This window comes from Sorex araneus, chromosome 4, assembly GCF_027595985.1.
Source record: "Sorex araneus isolate mSorAra2 chromosome 4, mSorAra2.pri, whole genome shotgun sequence".
NCBI lineage: Eukaryota > Metazoa > Chordata > Mammalia > Eulipotyphla > Soricidae > Sorex > Sorex araneus.
Window position 1 is genome coordinate 148,090,774 of NC_073305.1, and position 23,623 is coordinate 148,114,396.

The window sequence follows — 23,623 nt, forward strand, 5'->3', positions numbered from 1 at the left end:
CCAAAACTCTCTTAAGTATTCTACCAAGGGACTCAGGCATATAAAGCTTTTCAGACTGGATAGAGTAAAACAGACCCTCTGCATTTTCTTATGATAGTATAGGTACTGTTTTTCCTAATCTTTGGGGGATTATTTAGATAATTTCTTTACATGCATGGACTTACTATAAGAGGGTTAATGCACATCTGCAATGTTCTCTCTGTGTATTCAGAGATCTTTCCAGCTTTCCACCTCCTGGACTGCGACTGACTTAAACTCACCAAATGGTTGATTCTATCTCATTAATTGAAGGCATCTGCAATCTTTTCCTATATTCCCTCTACAAGAGAGTTTGACCTCACTATCAAATATTTCCACTGGAGAATTATATAACCTCATCTTGTTGTTTTATTTCAACAGTTTCACTGCCTCTATTCCCTGACATATGATACATTAAATAAACATTGCCACCTTTTTTCATGATTTGGTTGTACCAGATTTGAGATTTAGTCTCTAGTTCCATCTATTCCAGAAGCAATATCCAAAGGGAACAACTGGAATTATCTCATTGTTGATTCTCTCACTTTTACACATATTCTTCTTAACTTTTTTGGTATTTTCTTAACACATATGTGTAACTACAAATTGACCCAGAAAAGGTTTCCAAGTGTATGTCTTTATTTTTTAAATTTATTTATTTTTATTTATTTTTAAAATTTTTAATGAAACACCATGAGATAGAATTACAGACTTACACATTTTCATGATTATGATATCCCAGAGGGTAGGGTGTTTGCCTTGCACACGGCCGACCCGGGTTCAATTCCTCCATCCCTCTCTGAGAGCTTGGCAAGCTACCTAGAGTATCTCACCCGCACAGCAGAGCCTGACAAGCTACCCGTGGAGTTTTCAATATACCAAAAACAGTTACAACATATCTCACAATGGAGACGTTACTGGTGCCCACTAGAGTAAATCGATGAACAATGGGACAACAGTGCTACAGTACTACATTTCAGTCATATAATAGTCAAGTTCCCATCCCTCCACCAGTGCCCATTCTCTACCACCACTGTTCCCCATATGCCTCCCACCATCCATCCCACCCCACCCCTGCCTCTGTGGCAGACACATTCCCTTTTACTCTCTCTCTCTGCTTTTGGGTGTTATGGTTTGCAATTCAGTTAATGGGTGGCCATCATGTTCGGTCTATAGTCTACTTTCAGTACACATCTCCAATCCCAAGAGAGGCCTCCAAGCATCCTTTGCATGATGGTTCCCTCTCTATCTCAACTGCCTCCAAATGTATGTTTTTTAATGAAGCTATGTTTCAGGGACTAGGAGATAACATGCAGCCAAACTTTGATCCCATGCTCCAGGTATGGTTCCCTAAGCACCACCAGAATTACCCCTGAGCAAAGAGTCAGGAGTGAGCTCTGACCCAAAACTCTCAGAAAAATTAATTTACAAATAAAACCTGGCCAGATATATGGTGAAGTTCCATCTGGAAAGTAAAATTAAGACTAAAATAAGCTTTTAAAATTTTTGTCACAGGTTATGATATCAAAAGTACATATTGCATGTGTAAAAGTAGTTAAACAAGCAAAAATTATCATTGAGTAAAAATCAATTAAGAACTTCGTATCAGGGGCTGGAGCGATAGCACAGCGGGCAGGGCATTTGCCTTGCACGCAGGCGATCCGGGTTTGATTCTCAGCATTCTATATGGTTCCCTGAGCACCACCAGGAGTAATTCCTGAGTGCAGAGCCAGGAGTAACCCCTGTGCATCATCAGATATAACCCCAAAAAGCAAAAAAAAAAAAAATAAACAAACAACAAAGAAAAGAAATTCATATCAAAGTGGATTCAGCGCAATAAATCATGTCTATTTAAGTCAATGGAGAGGGAAAACAAGGTTTTAGGAAGAGGGCAGTAGTGAGTAAAATGAAATTTTCTACTTTGGACAAAGAGCTCAAATACTTATATTAGTATTTACTGGCACTGCATCTTCTGAAGTAGTTTCACAGGCTCTGAAGTAACAAATACTATTGTTGTTAAATTCCAATAAGAAAGAAAATGGAGAATAAACATCTCTTCACTTTTTTCATAATAATATGATTCAAATATAAAATATAATCTTTCCATTACATTGTGCAAAATTTACTTGCACCAAACATGACTTCTAGCAGGATAGCCATGCACACAGAACAACTTTGGAAATTTGTACAATTAAAAGAAAGAAAGCATAACAGAAAAGCACAATCATTATCAATCCAACCAAAACACATAAGTTTCTCTCAAAAATACAAAGAGATATTTAGCATACAAGTCTAAAAAATTGTTTCTGTTACTTAGTAAGTGACATATACATGCAAAATTGAGAACTAACATACTAACAGAAAAGTACTAGGGAATTTTATTTGAAACCAAACTCATTATTCACTTTGAGTTATGTTTCTGTAATGCTAAGTAATAATTCAATGGAGAAATCATGTCTTAGTAAAATTCAAAACACAACCCACTTAAAATATGCAAAATAGATCAATTCAGGCGTATAAAAAGTTGAAGGACTAAAATTATAACACGAAAGAAATGTAACTTATTTTGGAAATGTTATAAAATACACTAAGTTAAAAATTAAAATACTTTAATACTACTCTTCAGAGATATATACTATTATATCATTATACTTCAATATAACAGATTATCTTGCTCTTACAAATCATTTTCTTGTGATATACGAATATGTGTGTGTGTGTATTGTATTTAGGTGACACCCAGTGGTGCTCAGGGCCTACTCTTATCTCTGCCCACAGGGATCACTCCTCAACAGATCATATGGGATAATGGGAATTGAGCTTAGGTTGGTCCCTGGGCAAGGCAAGCACCCTAGCTCTTTATTATCACTCCAGCCCCAGTATGTATATGTATATGTTCTCTCTATCTACCTAACCATCAGATTAAGATTTTATTGTGTTTACATTGTTTAAAATTATTTTTATTTATTTATCTGTTTATGTATTTGTTATTTTGGTTTGGGGCCATATCTGGAGGTGCTCAAGGATTCCTCCTGGCCCTGCACTCATACATTAGTTTTTAAACATACCTTCTACTATCACAAGACAGCTAATAAATGGTAAACATTTGAATATGGTCTATACAAACGTGCATGCACGTGCGTGAGCGCACACACACACACACACACACACTCAAGGTGGGGAGGGAGACTCAACCCGAGCAGAGGCCTGGCAGCTGAAGACCTCCGGAACCCAGCCATAGCCATGCTTAAAGCCACTATCCACAAGCTTGGACAAGCCTCATGCATGAAGGAACTGGCAGAGGTACCCAGGTGTGCAGGACCCAGGGCTGAGATCTCCAAGCCTGCTCAGATCGGGACTGGGCCTCTTCTGCCCAGATCCCCCATTTTCCAGTAGCTTGGCAATCACACCCACAAACTGCCCCCGGAGTCACGTATTCCCATAAATGGCCAACATCTAAAGACTATAAAACCAAGCTCCCAGAAGAGAATGATGCAGAGTCTCTTGCCCCCTAGCCTGGCTGTCTTCACCGAGACCCTCAGAGGGGGTCGGTTGAATCTCCCTCCCTGCCCCAAGATTTTGGACATAATGAAACACAAAGATCTACATTTCAAAACTAATTTTTATTGAAATGTCCATTTTCTTTCTGTATTTTGCAGCATTGCAAGATCTGTTAACAGATATTTGGATCCTTTGAATTGGAAAATTTCTGTTATATATCTAGCTCCTCTTTTGTTCTTATAACTTACACAAAATTTCTCTATATGCTCTAACTCCATTGTCTACTGAATAGTTATCATCATTATCATCATCATCATCATCATCACCTTCATCCCATTGATCATCGAATTTCTTGAGCAGTCTCTGTAGCGTCTCCATTCATCCTAGCCCTGAGATTTTAGAAGCCTCTCTTAACTCGTCCTTCCCAAGGATGCTGCACTGGAGGCTCTTTCAGGGTCAGGAGAATGAGATCCAGCTTGTTACTGGTTTTGGCATATTAATACACTATGGGGACCTTGCGAGGCTCTTCCATGTGGGCAGAAAACTCCCAGTAGTTTGCCAGGTTCTCCCAGAGGAGAAGTAGGCTATAAGATATTGAGCAGCCACTTTGCAGCCGTGCACTTCCGGGAGCTTGCTTTTAGGTCTCTGGATGCTGGCCGTGGATGAGATTACACGGTGCTGGGGGCAGTGCCTGGGTGTGACCGCTTAGCTACTGGGAAATGGGAAATCTAGGTGGAGGAGGCTCAGTCCCGATCCAAACAGCCTTGGAGATCTCAGCCCCGGATCCATACACCTGGGTTCCTCTGCCGTTTCCTTCATGAGTGAGGCTCGTCTGAACATGTGGAAAGTGGCCTTGAGCATGGCTGTGGCTGGGTTCCAGAGGTCTTCAACTGTCTAGGCTTTGTTCAGAGCAGGCAGGGAAATGCAACCCATCCCCTCCAAGGGCCCCAGTGAAGACAGCCAGGCACATGGGGCAAGAGACTCTGAGTCGCTCTCTTCCGGGAGCTTAAGACTTAGTAACTAGAATAAAATACATATTTGTTAAAACATAGGGAACATTCTCTATCCCAACTGCCCTCTCCCCCAGCTATTATGGCAGCCTTCAAACTGTGGACCATTCATCCTGACCCTTGATTCTATTGTCTTGAGTGTTAATCTCATACTATGGGTTTTTAATATATATATATGTATATATATATATATTTCACAAATGAGTGCATTCATTATATATCTGTCCTTCTCCTTCTGACTTATTTCACTCCACATGATACTCTCCATATTCATCCATTTGCAAGCAAACTTCATGACTTTATTTTTTCTAACAGCTATATAGAAGGGATAGAGAAAAGACCATTATGACAATAATGGTTGGAAGGGATGGCTCTGGATGGGCAACAGACCAAACATGATGGCCTCTTAGTATCTGTATTGCAAACCATAATGCTTAAAAGGGAAGGGAGAGAGTGAGAGAGAGAGAGAGGAAAGAAAGGGAGAGAGAGAAGGAAACGGAGAGAGAGAGAGAGAGAAGTGCCTGCCATAGAGTCAGGCTGGGAATATTGGTTGTGGGAAATGTACACTGGTGGATGGATGGATGTTGGAACATTGTATGACTGAAACTATCCTAAAAGCTTTGTAACTGTATCCCATGGTGATTCAATAAATAAATTAATTAATTAATTAAATGAAACATAGGAACCAGAACAAGTGTTTGTTCTTGGCACATTGAGAACTAATGGGAGGATATAGGACTGCCTGAAGTCAAGTAGAGAGGACTGGTGAACAAAGTTGGATAGGACGAGTAGATCAGTATCATGAAGGTCTGAAATGTGTTGTTGAATTTATTCATCAGATAAAGATTAGAAGATTCCAATCTTCTAAAATAGGTAAAAGTTCTGTCTTAGTGAGATAAGCCAGATTTGTGTAGCCAACATACTATGTGCGTTTGAGTCAAGCAGAGTCAGGGTTTTTCAACAATTATTTTTGCTGCCCGTGGTGTATTCGATATGACAAAAACAGTAACAATAAGCTCATTCCCCTGACCCTGACAGAGTCTCCAATCATTGGGAAAGATGAGTAAGGAGAGGCTGCTAAAATCTCAGGGCTGGGAGGAATAGAGACGTTACTGGTACCCGCTTGAGTTAATTGACAAACAATGGAATGACAGTGACAGTGATTTAGGACTTGACTCTGAAATTAGGAATACATCTAAATGGATTTAGCACTTCCTATCATGTAACCTTGAAATGGGAATATGGGACACAGTCACTGTAAATGGCACACAAATATCTCCCAGACAATCCTTCAAGAGTGTCTTATTCAGAAGAGCATTAAAAGCCATAGAACAGGCAATAAAAGTTCATTATAGACATTCAGTTAATTCCATATTTCTATCTTCAACTCCTTATATTTAAACAATATGAAGCACATGAAAGTGAAAAAGTATAAAATAGTATTGCAATAGTTTTTCAACTTAAGTCACTCATGACAAAGCTGCTTAGAGACTTGTAAAATAGAAATGAAAAATTTGGATACTAAGAAGAAAGTTTATAATTGAAAACTTCAATATAATTGAAATATTTATAATTGAAATAAACCATAAAGAAGGACTCTAATATACCATTAAGTGAGAAAATAGGATTATGATAGCAGATGGTTGACAGCAGTGATTGGAGAATAAACAGAAAATCATGGTAGTATTCTACAGCTCAACTGTTTAATACAGGGCAAGAGTTAGTACAGGGTTAAGGTACTTGCCTTCCGTGTGGATGACCCTGATTTGATCACAAGCCTATATGGTTTCATGAGTGTCACTGGGAGCAATTCCTAAGCACAAAGCCAGAGTCAGCCCTGAGTACTACTTGATATTTCCCCTGCCCCCCTCACCTGCACAAAAAAAACTTTTCAATAAACCAGATTCATAGTGGCTTATGTATGAATTTTATAAGTATTTGATACTAATAAAATTATTTATTTCTGTTTATTTATAATTATGTATACAATTGTATTTATTATTTGACAGAACCTATCAAGTGGTGCTCAGGGGGCCCAAGGATTTCTACCAGTGATTCTGTCAACAGACTGGTGATTAATGAGAGGATGCAGCACCACTCGAGATCTTCAGTGCCAGCATTTCCGGGTCATCCAGTGTTTAGGGCTGCAATAGGAGATGCTCAGAGGACCTTGTGGTATGGGGGTTCCAACTGCAGTTGGCAACATGTAAGGTACATGCCTTAACTCCAATATATATTGCCCTGTTTTTATTTTATATCTAAAAATAAGTTATGTTTTAAGTTTGGAAACTTTTAAAATTTTCAAACTAAAAAAACTTTAAAATGAGAATCATTTTCTCCAGGATTAACACTGTTTTTCAACTTGTGTACTTGTGTACGTGTCAACAAATGTCATCGATAAACATGAGTAACTTAAAATCTACACTATAGAATTGCAATCTATATTTTTTGTGGGTAACAACGTTTTCATGGGATTAGGGGTGCAAAGTGATAGAAAAGCAAGTAGGTCATTTGCCTTGCATGCAGCTGACCTGGGGTCAAGTTCTACTATCCTATATGGACTTCTGAGCACCACCAGGAGGTGAGTCCTAAGCACAGAGCCAGGAGGAAGCCCTGACTACTGCTGCTGTGGACCAAAATTAGAAAATAAAACAAAACAAGAAGAATGTTTGAGGGAAAACTCTAAAACATCTAATTTAAATATAAACTTTTTTTATATTTAGAGCTGTATTGTAATTTAGTTGATCTACTATAAAATATGCATAAAGTACATTATTTAATTATTTTAACGTATATGTACATCGTTCAAAACATCAAAATAAGAAAATAGTGAACATATACATCACCACTCAGATTTTTTTTGGTAATTTCTCCCTTGAACAACTCTGGCTTTCTTATCCTCAATCAGTGATATGCTTTCTAGCAGTATTTATTTGTAATTTTATTAGTTGTGTAAATGAACTCATACAATATGCCCTACTTTTGATTATGTATTCTTTCATGTTTCTCTCATTTGGAAGTTTATATGTGTCATTATTTGTAGTACTAGTCATTTCATTTTTATTGTTTAGTAATATTACACGGTAAAGGTGAACCAAATATTACCTTTAGAAAATATAGTACACTAATTTTAACATTGTTGATGTTAAACAGATGTGTTATTTTTGTTACATGAGGGACAAAAAATACAGTGGGTATTGTTTGCCTTGTTACATGGCTGACCCAGGTTCTATCTCCAGCACCATATATGTCCCCTATCCTCACATGGAGTGATCCCTGAGGACAGAACCAGGAATAATCCCTGAAAACAACTGTGTGTGACCCAAAAAGCAAGATTGAAAAAGAAAAGATAAAAAAATATATATATTGAATTTTAGTCAACCATATAATGTCTCCAACATAGTAGCCTATATCTTATCCTAGACTTAGTGAAATACTCCCTTAATGAGAATGACAAAACAATTATTTTATCAGAGTAACATTTTAGAGTATATATCAAAGTGTTGCAAATCTTCATTCTTATGAGTTTCAGTATCAGGGTGTCTATAAGGATTATTTCCCATAGAGACAAAGTTCATTTAGACAGAATTTTATTCCAACAACAAAATGCTCCATTATTAATCTCTTATAGCATTTACTCAGAAATAGATTAAACTATGGTGATTCAAAGTTAGACATCAAGCAATATATCAAATCCTCTAGATCTTTAAGTAAGCAATGATTTTCTTACTTGGAAATCTGAATAACAATTGTTTTAGGGATATAACTAGAAAATAAAATTCTAATATAATAGATGGATTAAAAACCTGACTCCATTTAGCATACAAAGTAAGAAGAGGCATACACATACAGTCTACAGGCCAAATCAGAATATATCACTACTTATTAGCAACATCTCCTATCTGGTTCATACATTTTTTTTTTACTTGAAACAGTCTCTCCAATCCAACATCCATTTCCCTATAGACGGGAGAATACTTGGCATTTACTTGCTGTAAGATGAGAGCTCTGTGCTTCAAGTTCTCACAGCAGCCCTCCAGACATCTTCCTCTTCCCAATTCTCCCTGAAACAATTCCAATTGATTGTAAACACTTGCCAGCAAGTTCTGAATTATGTCCAGTTGTTTTTTCAGCTTGCTGTTAAGAGCCTTCACACCATTGCTCCAAGCTTTAATTTCTTCCATTTGAGAAGAAATGGTCATCCAGTCATCTCTAAGCTCAAGAGACCCGAAGAAGTAATCTTTCACTGCAGATAACCTTAGGTTCTGGCATGTTCTCCGGTAATGAAATCAATCCCCAGGAAAATAAAACAGAGATAGCTCGATGTGATCTGACTGATAGTGTCCAGAAACATAAGCCAATTGACATGTGAAGAGCCTAGAGGGATTAAAACATATTTTGTACATCTGTTCAGCTTCCCAGAACAGGTTTTCCCTTAATACCTCCCAAGATTCATTTTATCTTTTATTCTGACAGCATCATCTACAACATCTATGTGTTCAAAGACAATAGTCATATATAATATTATGACATAAAACATAATGCCCAGAAACTCACAATGTGAAAACAAGACTGACTTGAAATAAGTATCCTATTAGTGAGATTTTTCTATATGTCTGTTGAACACAGTGAATAATTTGTCAATTTAAAATTCTATTAGTATGACACTTAAGGTTACAGTATGATTAACCATAGATATATCTCAGGATGATAAAATTCCCTGCTATCAAGTTTCTGTACTGCAAGTTGAGAAATAACATTTTACCTCTCCATTGTTTCCCCCCCCAACCCCAGATGTTACAATAAAGTTCAACAAATTCCATTGGTAAAGCCCCAACTCTCCTAATTAAGTACAGTTTAAGATTGCAAAGTGACATTTAAAAATATTTCCCTGGTGCTGGAAACTCAGATTCAATTTTTAAGTTCTTATTGAAAATTATTAGCGCATAATTTTCCTTCACAGTAATCATGCCAAGTAATGACTTATTTTTCAAGACTGAAAATATACACAAACTGTTCAGTCTTCCTATGATGACTTAAGTAAAAAGTGTGCGAAAACTCTTGAAAGAGGTACTAGTTACAAACAACTAAAGTTAGAAAATGCCTAACTGGAGAGATAGTACAGTCGTAGAACTTCCTCCTTGCACGTGGCAGACCCAGGTTAGATCCCTGGTACTCCATTCGATCCCCTGAGAACCTCCAAGAATAACTCCTGAGTGCAGAGCCATAAGTAAGTCCTAAGCATAGTGGAGTGTGACCCATACCCCTAGTCCCCACGCTCTGTCTTCAAAAAGAAAATGCCTTCATACCAAATTCCTAGTTCTAGGAAACAGAAAAGTTTCTTTGAATTTATTTCAGTTGCAAGATTGTATGTGTGATGTCAGCGGGCCTTCTCCACAGAAGTCTTTGTGCTCCTTCAATATGTCCAAGAAGATAAGTAGTTCTTGTGTTACTGACAATTAGACAGGAAACAGTAACTGCCCTCTTTGGTATTTCAGGCAGCAACCCCTCCTGGTCGACATCACCATCACCATGCTTAGCTCCAGGAAGACAGGGACTTTCCTGTACACAAGACTCGCCTTTACTTTCTCTTCCACATCAGAAGTTCAAGTTTTTTTTTTTTGTACATTGTTGTTTTGTTAATCCCTTTATGGATCTTATCTCTAGGACTAGTATTTGAATGTAAGTTCCATATGACATTAAATTATAATCAACTCCTTCATCAGTTTCAGCAAAATTCCATGAAGTAATCTTTCCAAAAATTCCAGTCAGTCCATGACATTATTAGGCTTTTAAATTGAACCACCCATTTTTTTCACAATGATACTGAGTTTAATCAGCTCCTTCTATGCACTGTACTTTGTGATGTTTATTTTAATCTCCCGAGAAGTTTCTTCCAGATTTTCAATGTGTTTGTCATTTTCCATAATTTAGAAATCCAACTTTGCTATTTTAGGCAAGAGTGCTTCAAGTTTTCCCTCCAGGGAGGTCATAGAGTTCTATAGTTTCTTGATTCTGGAAATAATTTTCTGAAACAAGCTTTTTATGTGTAATCCAGAGTTCCTGACAAAGTCATTTTCTTTCTTATTTGCTCTAAATTAATCACTAATGCACCTGATGTCAATGCTAAATGTGTGACTCACATGAAGTATATATTTTAATTGTGCTTCCTTGACAAAAATATAGATGAAAACTGGAAAATATGCTCAAGCATTCAGATGATATGCATATTGTTTGAAGAAGTTTTAAGGTGATTTTAGAAAAATTGAGATTTGATTTCTCTTACATAATTAAATGATGAGAGTTAAAGAATAAATCTCCTGCCTGATAGTAATTCATCTGCAGAGTAAGAGCAGAAAATTATAGAAAATTTGGAGTGTACAATCTTAAGCAGTTAATTAATTCTCATAAAACTATGTAAATATATATATAGCAATTTTACTTGTTTTAACCAACATCATTGAATTACAGTGTATATGAAATATAATAACCAATAGTAAATGTGATTAAGTACTGTTATAATACATATGAATGCATTTCACCATTATATCAGTCATGATAGAGAGTATTTTTATCATCTGATTTTTTTCCTATTACCATTAACTTTGCAGTTAATCTCCCCTCTCCCCCTTAATTCTTACTGTATCTTGGGTCTTTGTAGCTATTGATCTGCTTATCTGCTTTCTATCTCTGGTTTGACTTTCCATATTTCTTAGCATTTTATATCATTGAAATTATACAGTATATATTCTTTTTATTTTTCTTTATTTGGGGGGGGCACACCTACCATGCTCAGGGCTTACTTATGACTCTGTACTCCTGGTGGTAAGAGCTGTTACCGACTGGATTCTGTTAATGACAAGTCATTAATTTTATGGTATTTTTAATAGCGTACCCAACTAAGAAAAATACTGACTGCAGCCTAAGACACTTGCTTTATTCATATTCACCTTCTACCATGAAAATTAAAATGTATTTCATACTAATGTTACAGAATAATAAGTGTTTTCATTTATAAATGAAGAAATAAAGTTTAAAGAATTTGAATCTACCACCCAGAAAATTATAGTGCTGTTGAGGAATAACTGAAGGTGATTAGAGTCTATCAATATATTTAAGTGCTTAAGGTATGAAAATGGGCATGGAAAAGGCTGAGTATAATTAGCAGAGTCATCCCGTTGCTCATCGATGATTTGTTTGAGCGGGTACCAGTAACGTCTCTCATTGAGAGACTTATTGTTACTGTTTTTGGCATATCCAATACGCACGGGTAGCTTGCCAGGCTCTGCCGCTCAGGCTCGATACTCTCGGTAGCTTGCTGGGCTCTCCAAGAGGGCCAGAGGAATCGAACTATGGTCAGCCGCACGAAAGGCGAATGCCCAACCGCTGTGCTACCGCTCCAGCCCTAGCAGAGAGTAGACTGCATATATTCTTATGCCAAAAATGTAAAACTTTTCAGTAATTTGTTTAACTAATGTAAATAATTTCTTGTCCTATTTTCTCTTCAGACAATAAAAAACACATTGCTAGATAAATTACTATAGAAAATATATCCAGCATATATGACTCTACTTTGGTAATAATATCTGCCATAGCAAACATAATTGAGGATAGTACTTGGTTGAATGGCAGAGCCTGGCAAGGTACCTGTGGCGTATTCAATATGCCAAAAACAGTAACAACAAGTCTCACAATGGAGACGTTAATGGTGCCCGCTCGAGCAAATTGATGAACAATGGGACGACAGTGCAGTGATCTTTGGTTGAATATATGGTAACCTGTTAGCAACCTCTAAGATCCACCAGGTGTTTTCAGAAGCCAGATTATTGAATATATAATGCGAACCACAATCCTGTAATTTTTGTCTTTAAGTTTGTATCACTGCCATTTCTCTTTAGATAAAATATCGTTATTGATAATATATTGTTATTGAGCAAATAGTAATTTGTTCAAGATATGGTGAATAGTTACATTTTCTTTTTTACTATAATAACTCAAGTGTTTGACATGCCAAATATCAAGTATGTTTATTACATTTACAAAGTCATTTATAAAAGGATAATGCATACTAAGTGGGTCTGTGGAGCCAAGTTTAGCCCACTGTGTTCCTTTGCTTAGCTCCCATATGTCCCCACTCTAGCAGTCATATAGAAACCTGCATCCTGTATCTAAGAGTTCACAAAGTGTTTGAAATTTCCCTGTGCACTGTTGACAATTACTAAACTAAATTTTTCAGATTTATTTGGAGAAATAATAGACAATGTAACACTATGCACATGATCATAGTATTTCAGAGTCCTTCCAGTAGGGGGCTCTCACCTCTCTGTCAGTAGAATCCAGGTATGAAATTGGTTCGGTACCAAGGATTGTAACTTGCAATTTAGGCAACTACTCTCTATCTCGTAATCATATACCCTTGAATTCTTTGTAAATACTGAGTATTTATCGGTTGTTCATTTTTTTATTGTCCAGAAATCAAAGTTCTAGAATATGAAGCCTCAGTGAAGGCTCTCTGTAACTCTATAGCTCAGGCATCCGGGCTGTATTTCCATAGTTGAAAATCTTTCTATATATAGTTATATGTGCTTTGTTTCTGATTCATAAATACTGTCTTACATCTAGTCTTTGCTGTTTCAGCGTGCTCCTCACATGTTATGTATTCCATACCATCATCCTGTTATCAGCTGTGGCTTATAGAGGCAATTTATCACTCGATTAGGTGATGCACAGGTTCCTCTTGTTATTAGAACATTCCTGTCTTGGTAAAGAGTCTTCTAGGCCTCTTCTAGGCCTTCTCATGGGAATATATTTCTCTGGTGGCTCTTCTCTGTTTTCTGAGTTTACAGTCTATTAACCAATCACAAGTTCCTTTTCTCAATTGTTTATAATGCCTTTGTCCACAGGCTGCCATTGAAATTCTGCCATTTCAATCTCATATAATGTAGGTGAGAGGTCAACTGATAAACAGTTCTCTGGACAAAGTCCTGGGCTTTTAAATCAAGTGTTATTGGGTCATACACTCACTTTTATTCATTTATGTATTATTTGATGAGGAATGGAGTGATAGCACAGAGAGTAGGGAGTTTGCCTTGCACGCAGCTGACCCAGGTTCGATTCCTCCATCCCTCTCAGAGAGCCTGGCAAGCTACCTAAAGTATCCCTCCACATGGCAGAGCCTAGCAAGCTACCCCTGGTGTATTCAATATGTCAAAAATGGTAACAAGTCTCACAATGGAAACGTTACTGGTGCACACTCGAGCAAATTGATGAACAACGGGATGACAGTGCTACTATTTAATGAGGACTAGAGCGATAGCACAGAGGGTAGGGAGTTTGCCTTGCACTCCCTGCATGCAGCTGACCAGGGTTCAATTCCTCCGTCTGTTGCTTTTGCCATGTTTTAGAAGCCATCTTAGCATAAGAGTAATTGGCATAGTATTTAGTTCTGTATGTTGTGAGTCTAGTCCCAAACAAGCTCTCCCATATCTAACTATATTTCCCAGCTACCTTTATAAGTACCCTGCAGTCCAATGTATAACATCAAAAATATGTCTAGTTTATAGACTGTTTCCTGTGATGTGTGTGTATGTATGTATGTGTGTGTGTGTGTGTGTGATGTGTAGTCTCTTTACTATTAGGTCTGACTGTGTTGGGCTGTGACATGCTATAACTTAATATTGAGTCAGTGTAACAGAAGTAGAAAAAAAGACACAGTCTAAGGCAGATACCTGTTGCCTTGTAGAGTAAAGACTTTGGTTTTATTATAAAGCATAGAATTGACCAGTGAGATAGCTCAAAAGACTAGAGTATGGTGGTTACTCCTCTATCCCAGCTGCCTTATTCACTATTACAATGATTGTTGGAAAATAACTCTCTGAAAAAACTGAAAGTAGGTAAGGGAACAAATATGACAACCTCTCAGAATCTGTATTGCAAACCATAATGTCCGAAAGAAGAGAGAGGGTGTGGGGGAGAAAAAGAAAGAGAGAAGTGCCTATTATAGAGATAGGCTGGTAGTAGTGGGATGCAGGGGTTGGGAGGGGAAACTGGGGACATTGGTGGTGGAAAATGAACACCAGTGTAAAGCCAGTGGAAGGATGGGTGTTGGAACAGTGTATGACTGTATGACTGAAACCCAATCACTAAAGCTTTGTAACTGAGTATCTCACAGTGATTTGGTAAAAAAAAAAAAAAGGAAAAGAAAAGAAGAAGAGAGGAGAGGAGAGGAGAGGAGAGGAGAGGAGAGGAGAGGAGAGGAGAGGAGAGGAGAGGAGAGGAGAGGAGAGGAGAGGAGAGGAGAGGAGAGGAGAGGAGAGGAGAGGAGGGGGGAGGGGAGGGGAGGGGAGGGGAGGGGAGGGGAGGGGAGGGGAGGAGAGGGGAACGGAGGGGAGGGGAGGGGAGGAGAGGGGAGGAAAGGGGAGGGAAGGAGAGTGGAGGAGAGGGGAGGGGAGGGGAGGAGAGTGGAGGGGAGGAGAAGGGAGGGGAGGGGAGGGGAGGTGAGGAGAGGAGAGGAGAGGAGAGGAGAGGAGAGGAGAGGAGAGGAGAGGAGAGGAGAGGAGAGGAGAGGAGAGGAGAGGAGAGGAGAGGAGAGGAGAGGAGAGGAGAGGAGGAGGGGGTGAGGAGAGGAGGAGGGGGGAGGAGAGGAGGAGGGGGGGAGGAGAGGAGGAGAGGAGGAGAGGAGGAGGGGGGAGGAGAGGAGGGGAGGAGAGAAAAGTAAAAGGTCTGGTGTGTGTGTTTTGCATGCAAAAGGTCTAGGTTTACTTTGACAGTGACTGGTCCCTAGAGCACTGCACTGTAGCACTGTTGTCCCGATGTTGATTCATAAATAGTATTCTACAAGATTCATAAAAACTATCCTACAATTCAGAAGTAGGATCTGAGCACCACCAGGTATAATGCAAAGCCTACCCACCGACAAGTTAAAAAGCAGGCATGAAATGCTGAACACTAATCAGAAGGTAACAATCTGGTTTAGGGGCCAAGGGACTCATGTCTCTTAATGTTCATGAGGGATCATCAGATCCCTCCATATTTATCAGAATCCCACTATTTCTCAACTAGGACCTCAATATTTTTATAGACAGGTTAGTTCTATTTGGAAGTTTAGTCTCATTGGAGATGAGTAAATCTGACAATCGGTCTTAAGCTTACTCTTTCCTCTCTACGGATGATAATAACCTGTATATATTCCAAAATGGTGGTTTAGAAACTTTTGTTATTTTTTTAATTCTTTTTTTTAAAGGACTGGAGAGATAAGGTGCTCGCCTTGAATGTGGCCAGTCCCGATTCAAATCTCAGTAGCACATAGAGTAGCACTTTAAAGGGGCACTGCTGATCATGGAGCCAAGAACCAGGAATAGCCCCTGAGACTCTGTTTGTGGTGGTGTGGGCCTTCCCCATGCCCCAAGAAAACCCAAAATAAATTTTAAATATTGTTGAATAATTAATTATCCACACTACAATTGTTAGAGCAACTATTTTTCTCACATTTATAAATACCTAATACAGTATGCCAGCTAATCCTCATTCATCAGTACGAATTCCAGATGGTCCCAACTCAATGTTGCTTTTAACAACTACCAAAACACCACGGACTTTATTTTTGATTTACCAACAGTAACAATATCCTTCTGACCAAAATATAATATACGACTACTCTTAAGAAAATGGAAACATAAATCTTGCAATGAGAATGATATAATTACCATCCAGGTTTTATAAGTCTAGTATTTGTAAGTATTGTTGGTCTTACTTATAATTTTATCAAAAAAGAAATTTATTTCCCAGTAACCTCTTCTCTACAATCTATGAGGTGCCAAACTTAACTTAGAAAAAACTCCAGCCTGTAAAATAATAATCCTTGTTAGAAAAGGCTTTCACATAGGTTTTTCCACTAATCACTAACCTTACAATATAATGACAAGTTCACACACCTGAAAATTTAGTTTCCATTTGTTTTCTTAACTGAGCATTTTTGAGATAAATATTCTAATCAGAAAGAATCCAAATCTCTTTGCTAACCAAAACTAATGGAATTCTTAAAAAGCAATCGGACAAAAAAAATGCAATAAATAAAGCTTGACGCTAAAGAAGTACTTGGGAAAACGTTGACAAAATATAATCATAAAAATGCTGCATTTGCAGTGAGCTTTTTACCTTCAAATTTCTTTTCACAGAATATTTCACAGCATTTTTAGTATTACTCTGAAAATATTATCAACAATTTTTTTTAAATTTCTGAAAAGAAAAAGCAGTTACAAAACTGAAGTCTGATTTCCTCTAAGAGATGATTGTTTACTTTTTCTTTTGTTGAGGACATCAAGTTCAGAGCAAGAAAAGTAGTGATTTAAGAGAAAGCTCACAATTCCAAGCCTGTACTTACAATAAATGCATCCTTGGGGGGCTTGTCATCCATCATTTACAGAAGTGCAGTATGAGTTCACACACCTCTTTAGAAATATGAAAAGTTAAACTAGAAGAGTAACATTATCGATTTTACAAATGAGAAAACTGAAATACTGAAGTTGAAAGAGCAAAGAACTTTGCAAAATTCATTTAACTCGAATTCAAATTCTATATTTCTCTTAGGTCTATACTCCTTAGATAGCACAAGTCTTCTTTTCAGTTATTTTTGTTTTTAGCATAAAGAGAATCCCAGTCAGAGAGATAGCACTTGAGTTTTAGATGCTTATCTTGCAGGAGTCTAACTCTGGTTTGATCCCGACCACTGCTTATGACCAGGCCCCTGAGCACTACTAAGAATAATCCCTGAAAAACAGGCCAGGAGGACTGGTCAGTGGTTGGTTAATGATGCGTCAGACGGATATACATGATACCCTTTCAGCATCTGTATGGCAAACCATAATGCTTAAAATAATAGAGAGAAAGAGAGTGAGAGAAAGGTGGCAGCCATATAGGCAGCCTGGAGTGAGGAGTTGCTTGAAGGGGTGGGAGAGAAACTGGAGACACTGGTGCTGTGAAATTACACTGGTAGAGGGATGGGTGTTGGAACATTGTATGACTGAAAAGCAATCATGAACAATTTTGTAATGCTCTATCTCACAGTGCATCAATTTAAAAAAATTTAATTTAAAATTTTAATTTTAAAAATAATTAATTAAATATTACTTTGAAAAAGAGCAATCCCTGAGCTCAAAATTGGTAGTAAACCTTCAGCCGTGCCCGAGGTGGCCCCAAAACCAAAACTAAAACTTAAAAATAACTTTCATCTTCGTTTCATAGAAAGAGTTTTGATTTATCTTAATTCCATTTTCTGTGCTATTTAAATACGATTTCTCTGTACGAAATACAATTTACAAAGTCTGAATTATCCTAAGTTAAAATAGTGAATACTTAATTATTCTATACTATTTGAGGCAAATAATTTTAGCAAGCCAATATGAAACTACACAATAAAATTCATGTAGAAACACTATTTTAAGCACATATTCTCTTGATTAGAAGATAAAAACTCTTATTCAAAAATGCTAACTGTTCAACTAATCTTCTAGCCAAGTCCAATTCCCAAAGTCTAGACCAAAATGACTAGTTTTTGAAATTAGAAATTATAGGATTTTTAATGTGATTCTTAATGGGAATTATATGCTGCAATGATGGTGTTTATGACTTAAGTTCAAATAATTTTCTTTTTTTTTTGACAGTTCAATTTTATTTTTTTATTTTTTAAAATTTTTTTATTGAGTCACCATGTGGAAAGTTACAAAGTTTTCAGGTTTAAATCTCACAAATAATTTTCAATACTAGAAGTTTAGCCTTTTTTGGTTTTTAAGGCTTTCTAATACCAGTCAGAAAACCTGCTAGATAAATTCTAGAAGAGCTATTACACTTAGAGTTTAGCCTTTTCAGATCTCATCATTTTACGAACACATATTTTTTTTAAAAAGGACCATACCTATCATTGCTCAAGGGTTACTCTTGGCTGGTTCTGTGTGCTGCAATCTCTGGGAATCATATGTGGTATATGATATCTAACAGGGGTTAGCAGTGCAAGGCAAACTCCTAAACCCTATATCTATCCAGCCCTTCTGAATATATTTCAAGATATTATTTGCTCATCTGCATTTATACACGGTAGATTTCTTTTTATATCGCATATTTTAAATATCACCATATTTCTTGGTAATTCTACTATGTCATTTTCATTGCAGTTATTTGAAATGTGTAATTTGAGTTTATAATCTTTTGTTCAACTCAAGTGATAAGAATACACTAAAAACTTATATGAAAAACATTATTCTAGACAATGTAAGAGACAAAAGATGATTAGAATGTAGCCTTTTAACCTAAATATTTAATATCTAGAGAAAATGCACAATACACTGGAATAACTAAAATATGGGTTTCAATGTGAAAAGTGCTGCTACAATGCATAAGCAAAATGCATTTAGGGAAATCAACAAAAATAAAAGGTTGATGGACCACTTAAGTAAACTCAGACCAATATTAAGGACTCTACAGATAATCTTGTTTTCAATTGTAGTATAAGACCCCACTTTCATGCAACTCAACTTCCACATAGGCAATATAAAACACTGATTGTATTATGTCCATGAATATTCTCCACTATGCACAGAAATTCAATTTTCAATAACATAAATTTGTCCCCTCTTATGTTCATGCTGCAGTAAAATTTTTCAAAACTTTATTTCTTCTTCAATTAGTCTCTTTCCTCTGTAGTCTCAGCAAATAACTACTTTAAATGAAGTCAGGTCTAGGTTTCTCTTGACAGACATAACAGTAGCAATTGAGCCTTTTTGTTTTTGCTCTTGGTCCACACCCAGCTGTGCCTTGCTCGAGGGTTACGCCTGTCTATGGGCCCAAGGATCACTCCTGGCAATGCATGAGGAACCATATGTGGTACTAGGGATCCAAACTGGGTCAGCTATGTGCAAGGAAAGCTCTAAACACTCTACTGTCTCTCTGGCCCAGCATTTGAGCTTTTAAATGCTTTGTATGTCAGGTCCAAAAGACTCACAGGCATACATTTATGTTGAACGTATTGTAGCACTCTTCCTATATTAGCTTCTGCAAAGTAATCAAATAAGTTTATCTCCCCAAAATGAAGCCACACTCCTTTTAATGTTTATGCAGCACTCATCATTAAATTAGAAAAAAAAGAAATACTGTCAGAAAAGTATTAAGTACAAAACCACCCCACAGAAAAAAATGTGGTGTTAGAAATATCTTATGTTGTTTAGATAAGCAGTCAGCAAGAGAAAATAGAAAAATATCATCTCAAGATACCTTCACTAAAGTAATAGTTAATCCAACCTAACTGTTTAAAGTGAGAAGAGTTTCTCATCAAGGATAAATATCCTTTACAAAATCTTACAGAATTCTTGTATGCATCAGCTCTTAACATTTATAAACATTCCATTCTGTTTGTTCTGGCTGTTGAATAGGATAAAGGATAGAAATCAAGCTGAGGATATTAAAAAAAAAACTGTCATTCACAACTCTTTGTCTAACAAATCCAAACACTACAAACAAAAACATGTCCTCAGATGCCTTTACTAATTCCTGGAAAAATTACTAATACCATACCCCATTCATAGGAGATATTTATCTAGTTTCAATAGATATGATAACATGACATCAAATTTTAGAGAATACACATACAACAGTGCTTGGAGTAGTAAATACTCTTATCAGAGAAGAAACTAAGTTAAAAATTAGTTTATTATATTATTATTATTAAATATTTGGTTTGGGGACTACACCCAGTGGTGCACAGGGTGTATTTCAATCCTTTGTTCAGGGATCACTTCCGGTGGTGCTCAGGGGACCACTTACAATGCTGAAGATCAAACCAGGGAGAGCCGCATACAAGGCAAGGAACTGACCTCCAGTAAAATATTAGTAAAATCAGCTTCAACTAACAAAATAAAATGCACCTAAATAAGTATAAAGGAATTTATTATAATTAGGAAAAAATCATTGATGGGCATATGTGCATGGGTAGAGAATTTGCCTTGCATGCCTTTGACCTGAGTTCCATATCTGGCAATATATATGGCTGAGCTAAAGCGATAGTACAGTGGGGAGGGCATTTGTCTTGCACACAGCCAACCTGGGTTCAATTCCGGCATTCCATATGGTCCCCTGAGCATGGCCAGGAGTAATTTCTGAGAGCAGAGCCAAAGCCCTGAGCATCGCCCCAAACCATATGGTTCCTTGAGTCCTGTTAGGAATGATCACTGAGCGCAGAGTCAGGAGTAAGCCCTGAGGATTTCCTGGGGTAGCCCCCAAATAAGTCTAGAATGATAGTACAGCAAGTACTGTATTTGCCTTTCACACAGCCAACCCGGCTTCGACCCCAGCACCACATATGGTCCCCCAAAACCTCACCAGGAGTTATTTTTGAAGTACAGCTAAGTGTGCACCCCCCAAAAAAACACCGAAAGATAAAACTGAAAAACTGACTTTCATATAATTTTATATGAAAGCCCTTCACAAAGCTCAACAAAATTGACAAACTTATTGCAACACTGAACTAGTAAAAGAGAAGAAAAAATTACCACCATTAAGAAAAAAAAGAGCACATTTTGATCAACATTACAAAAATTAAACAAATTATAAGTTCATAATATACTAATGAATTTAAAAACTTTAGATTAAATGGTCAAATTCCCATAAAGATACGAATAACCAAAACTGATCAACATTTTTCTAATGGAGGAAAATATACAAAATATGAGTTAGGCCCATAAATAGGAAAAACAAATTAGCAATTTTAAATATTCCCACAATGAAGAGCCCAGACTCATATCTTTTTATAATTTTCAGTCAGAAGAAGGCTGTGAATTCATGGAAATTCAGCTACAGCAGATCAGGTTCCCTCCCTCGGTTGTCAGAAAGTGTGTATCTCTGGGGATAGCAGGCCCGCATGTCATCCCAGGTACCTTTTTCTCTGACTCCATTTTAGTTATCATTTTCCCTCACATATTTTAGAAAAGTACCAGAGTGAATAATATGCTCAGAGTCAATAATATGCTCAATACTGACATAAATTATCATCCAGCAATCTTACCCCTTAATTGTTTGTTTACAGCAAGGCAACAGCATGCAGGAAGTACTATAGACTCTTCCAGTTTTGCATGTAACATTTGTGCGACTTTTTCTTTTTTTGAACAGTGCCCAATAAATACTATAAGGTGATGGGGTAATGGGGTTCCCAAGAGATTTGGGATTTCTATTTTTAACTCTTTTGCTGAAAATCCATTCAGTTTCCCATCATAACAGCATGAATCTACATTTACACCAACGGTATATAAGAATTCGCTCCTGTCTACAATAAAAAGCAATACTTGACTTGATTTTTCTTATCTTTAGGATAATAATCATTCTCATAGGCATGAGCTGATGTGTCATTATTGTTTTGATTTGTATTTCTATAATAATGAAATTGCTGTATGTCCCCAGGCATTATAAGCTTACACGGCTTCTTTAGAGAATTATTCAGTTCTTCTGGATTTTGGGTAAATTGTCTTTTGGCTGTTGATTTTCAGAAGCATGAGTACTACAAAACATGAGTAGTTAAAACAGGATTGTATTGGAGAAGTAATTGATATGCTTATTAATAGTATGTAATATACTTTAGTATTTTATGCCATATATAATAAAGGGAAGCTGGAGCAATAGCACAGCGGTTCGTCGTTCGCCTTTCACGCGGCTGACCCATGTTTGATTCTTCCCCCCACCCCTCTCCGAGAGCCCGGCAAGCTACCGAGAGTATGGAGCCCACACAACAGAGCCTGCCAAGCTACCTGTGCGTATTGGATATGCCAAAAACAGTAACAAAGCCTCTCAATGAGAGACGTTACTGGTGCCTGCTCGAAAAAATCGATGAGCAATGGGATGACTGTGACAGTGACAGTGACAGTGATATAATAAAGCAAAGAGTACACTCCCACATAGATATATGCCTGGTTTTATATTATAGAACAGTTTAAATGGATTTGGGGTCTATGAAATAACCAATCGTGAAATGACAGGTTTCAAAAACTAACTTGTATCTGCCAAAGAAAAGCAGGCCACTTACCTTGACTTTTGGTGGAGTATGTCATTTTTCTACCCCTTGACATTTGGCTTGGCCATATTACTTGCTTTGAATGATACTGACAACACAAGAAGTATAGAGTGGAACATTCTATTTTATAGTTGCAGATGCTCAGCACTGTTGTGTCACTGACCAGAGTCCTCTACTTGAGAGACTGAGAGACCATAGAGCTTTCCATGGATAGTTATTTAATCATTCCTTTGAAACACAAAACTTTGTCCAGCCATCACATGCTAATCTTCATTACTGTTATTACTTCATGGGTACATAATTTCATGCATTGAAATGAAGGGTAAGGACTGACTCTAGTACTGTGCATGTAATAGTAAGTATAGAAGACATTCATCTATCTCTATTCCTACAGATATGCCTTTCACCTAATGTAATACTCTGACTTTTCAGAGATAGAATATGCTTAAAAGAGGTCATAATATGTCACTCCTAAAATATGCCTTTCTAAATGCCAGTTATTTTGAATTTAAAATACTTAAGAAACATCCAGAGAAAGGATTCTCTACCCTCTGTTATTTAATTTATATAACTTATTGTATTCCCTTGGAAGAAGTAGATAAATTTATCGTGTAAAGATATATTCCCTGTACCAGGAGGATAGAAGAGACTTGACACCAGAGACAAGGAATTTAGAGTCATGAAGCTTGTATAAACAAATCTTGTTAAATAACCCTTATCTTCACAATTTACATCCTTATCATTTACATCCTTATCATTATCATTACTTCCTTACCTTACACAAAACCCATTTGTTTTGCCAGTCTTTCACAAAATCAATTGTTTCTTTGTCTAAAAGTATAAAACCTTCCTGTGTGCAATTTGAGGTTTTCATTTTCTTATTTGAAGGTTCCCATGTACATGTAAAACTTTATATTTTTATACTTATCAAATGCGAATTTGTCTTATTTGAATTGAATTCTTAAAATTTAGCCAGAAACATCAAATAAATAGAGGGAAATAATTCCTATCCTGAATACTTAATGTACCATTTTATTTTTTTCCA

General features: G+C 37.0%; 1 non-coding gene across 1 annotated transcript; it reads right to left on the reverse strand.

Annotated features, from left to right (window-relative positions):
• Positions 1-18,315: 18,315 nt before the first annotated feature.
• LOC129404617 (U7 small nuclear RNA) lies at positions 18,316-18,377 on the reverse strand. Its single transcript, XR_008629998.1, has one exon. It is a non-coding gene; the product is annotated as a U7 small nuclear RNA (small nuclear RNA).
• Positions 18,378-23,623: the final 5,246 nt, after the last annotated feature.